This window comes from Arachis duranensis, chromosome 1 (assembly GCF_000817695.3).
Source record: "Arachis duranensis cultivar V14167 chromosome 1, aradu.V14167.gnm2.J7QH, whole genome shotgun sequence".
Lineage (NCBI taxonomy): Eukaryota > Viridiplantae > Streptophyta > Magnoliopsida > Fabales > Fabaceae > Arachis > Arachis duranensis.
In genome coordinates, this window is record NC_029772.3 from 65,684,055 (window position 1) to 65,687,930 (window position 3,876).

Sequence of the window (3,876 nt, forward strand, 5' to 3'; positions counted from 1 at the left end):
CCATTCACTTGAGCTTTATACCAACCTTTGCGTATAAACTTTGAGCACACAACCATGTTGAACCTTCCTTGACAACTTCTACCACTGACCATCTTTCTCTTACTCTTAATGCCAAAAAGAACTCTAAGTTGACCATCCGTCTCCAGTAGCCCATATTCAAGTGGAATTAGAAAGCTAAGGGATATGAATTTTACCCACTTGAATGTTGTGAAGGATGATGGCAACTTAGGGGGAGGGGTTTCTAATGAACTTGCAAGCTCCACTCCCTTTAGCTCTTCTTTGACATCTTCCACCTCTTTGCAAGATTCTTCAATTTCAACCTCTTCCTCTTGGTAGATTTCTTCTGATTCAATTTCTTCTTTATTGTTCACCAAGGGCATGGGAGGTTGTGCTTCTTCTTCTTTCATCTCCATGTCAAGTCCAATGGGAGAGGATTCAAATATAGATAAAAATTCATTAATGATTGAATCCATCTCTTGATCGTCTCCTTCAAAGTCTTCAACCATGATATGCTTTGGAGGTTGTACACCCTCCTCAACATCAGTTTCAAACGTCTTTGAAGGAGGCTCTATAACTTGCCTTTCCCATGGAGGTTTAGCATCTCCTAAGTCTTCAACCACTGCCTCCTCTTCTTCAATAATTCTGGCTTCCTCCACTTGTTCCAATACCAAATCGTGCTGCTCACTATCCACCGTAGTGCCTAACTTCTCCTTCCTACTACGTTCTTCAGTAGATTCTCCACATGAAGCCATGGGGGTTCCTTGAATGTCCGAACGTCGGAAAGGTAATCGATTTATTGCTTGATCCAGGTGTTTAAGTATGAAATCGTATTCATCCTTGATGATTTCCTATTAAACTATTTCTTCACCTTCAAGTACCAAATCCTCCTTGTTGTCTTTCTTCACTAGTTCTTCAACCGCGCTGTCAACTTCAAGGGTCTCTACTATCTTCACCTTTAGTGCCTCCTCTAGCTCCTTATGAAGTATGGATTCGCGAAGATGATCCTCTTTCTCTTGTTCTATGTCAATAGTATCAGTGGGATCATTTGCTCTTGGATTGATGGATGTTGGTGCTCTTCCACGGATGGTGGTGATGGGATGGATGGATCATTATGTGGTTGAGATGGAAGTGCATTGGAGCTGGAGGGTTGAATATTGGGGGTAGAGGGTTGGTCCATGCGGGATATAAGTGCTTGAAGAGTAGAGGTGAGACTAGTGATAGAGGCAAGTGTGCTCTCCATGGAGGTTTGGGGTGGGTAAGAGGATTCATTTGTTGGGAGAAAAGGTTCATAACACGGAGGTGGTTCCTCTTGATAAGGACATGGAGATGGTGTATATTGAGGTGGTGGTTCTGGGTATGGTTCATATGGTGGTTGGTGTAGTGAATAAGGATTGGGGTCATATGGAGGTGAATGTTGGAAAGGGGCTTGTGAGTGTGGTGGTTCAAAGTTATGTTGTGAGGATGGTCTCTGAGCATACAGTGGGGCTTGTTGGTAGCTACTAGGCGGTCAACCATATCTATCATCTTGGTATGCATTGTAGAATGGTCTTTGTCTGTGATATCTAGGAGGGTGTTCTTGCCTAAAGGGTTGAACAGATCCTCTTGGCTCCGTCCATCTTTGATTGCTTTGACCTTGATGCATATTCCTGTTATAGCATCCTCTACCTGCAACATAGTCGTAACCAGACTCATAGCCAAAGGGGTGAGAGTTCATAGTAATGAGAGAAAATAAAAACAAAAACTAACAAAAAGAAAATATTTTGAAAAAGATATCATTTTTGAAAAAAAATAAGATAGGATTTTGAAAAAGATATGATTTTTGAAAAAGGATAAGATAAGATAAAAATTTTTAAAATCTGAAAAAAAAATTTTTGAAAAAAATTTAAAATAACCAATAATAAGGCACACGTTTGCAATTCCCCGGCAACGGCGCCATTTTGACGTTAGAATTTTTGCTGGTAAAGAATTTTGTAAAAATATAGTCACGTTGTGAGTATAGATTCTAGACCAACAGAAAATCCCTTCATACAAACGTTTTGGTTGTCACAAGTAACAAACCCCTTTAAAATTGATAACCGAAGTATTTAAATCTCGGGTCGTCTTCTCAAGGAATTGCAGGGAGGTATGTTCTTATTATTGGTTATGCAAAGGTATATTTTGGGGTTTTCAAAAGGGTTAAACAAGTAATGTAAAATAACAAGTCGTCAAAATAATAACTAGTAAAGCTCTTAGCAAGGTATGAGAACTGGAAGTCCTATCCCAGTTATCCTTATCAATTGTGATGAGAATTGGATTTTTCTCCTACTAAGTCAACCTCTAACTATGAAGGTAAGTTAAGTGGATAATTAATTTTGATTCCTCAGGTCCTAGTCTTTCCTTGGGAAAGGCTAGAGTTATTGGAACTCGAATTAATTCTTGAAGAATTCCAATTTTCAATTAACAATGAGTTTGATAACTCAAGTGTCTCCAATGACTCAACCAAAGCCAAAAGAGAAAAATCTAAATTATTTATATAAATAAAAGAAGGCAATCATAATTCTAAAACACCTCAAATTATATTAAATAAAGATATCAATTCTAACATGAAAAAGTTCATAAATTAAATTGGGAAAATAAATAAAAGAAACATTAAACCTGGAACTTAGAAGAAATTGTAAGTTGAAATAATAATAAATCATAAATCCTTTAAGAGGAATCCTAATCCTAAATCCTAAAATAGAGGAGAGAAGCTCTCTCTCTAAAAACTACATCTAAAACCTAAAATTGAATTATGATCTGATATGAATTCCTCCCTTGAGTCTCTGCATGTTCCCTGACTTTAATCTGTGTTTCTGGGCCAAAAACTGGGTTGAAATGCGGCCCGGAATCTGTGCCAGTGACTTCTGTAATTCTGCAGATCGCGCACATCACGCGTCCGCGTCGTCCACGCGTTCGCGTCACTCAGCATTTCTCATACCACGCGTGTGCGTTGTCCATGCTTTCGCGTCGTTCGTGCAGCTTCCAATCCGTGCGGTCACGTCAGGCACGCGAGCGCGTCACGGTAATTCCTTCTATTTTGCGTGGTCGCGTGAGCCATGCGACCGCGTGACTTCTCGCTGGTCATCTCCTCAATTCCTTGTGTTCATTCCATTTTTGCATGCTTCCTCTTCATTCTTTACGCCATTTCTGCCTTATGAATCTTGAAACACTTAACATACAGATCACGGCATTGAATGGTACAAAGGAAGCTAAAAATATACGACTAAAAAGTCCTTAGGAAGTAAGTTATTAATCATAGGATATTTTTAGGAAGCAATTGTAAATACATGCAAATCGTATGAATAAGTGGGTGAAAAGCTTGATAAAACCACTCAATAAAACACAATATAAACCATAAATTAGTGGTTTATCAATGAGTCTGGATTTTGAATCCTGCTTTGTGAGTAGATATTTAAGAGCAGCATGGTCAGTGTATACAATCACTTTTGATCCTACTAAATAAGATCTAAACTTGTCAATGGCGTAAACAACTGCAAGTAACTCTTTTTTTGTGGTTGTGTAGTTCTTCTGTGCGTCATTTAAAACACGACTAGCATAGTAAATGACGTGCAGAAGCATGTCATGCCTTTGTCCCAACACTGCACCAATGGCATGGTCACTGGCATCACACATCAGTTCAAATGGTAATGTCTAGTCTGGTGCAGAGATAACTGGTGCTGTGACCACCTTAGCTTTCAAAGTCTCAAACGCCTGCAGACACTCCTTATCAAAGATAAATGGCGTGTCAGCAGCTAGCAGATTACTCAGAGGTTTGGTAATTTTTGAAAAATCTTTTATAAACCTCCTATAGAATCCTGCATGCCCCAGAAAGCTTCTGATTGCCTTAATATTGGCAGG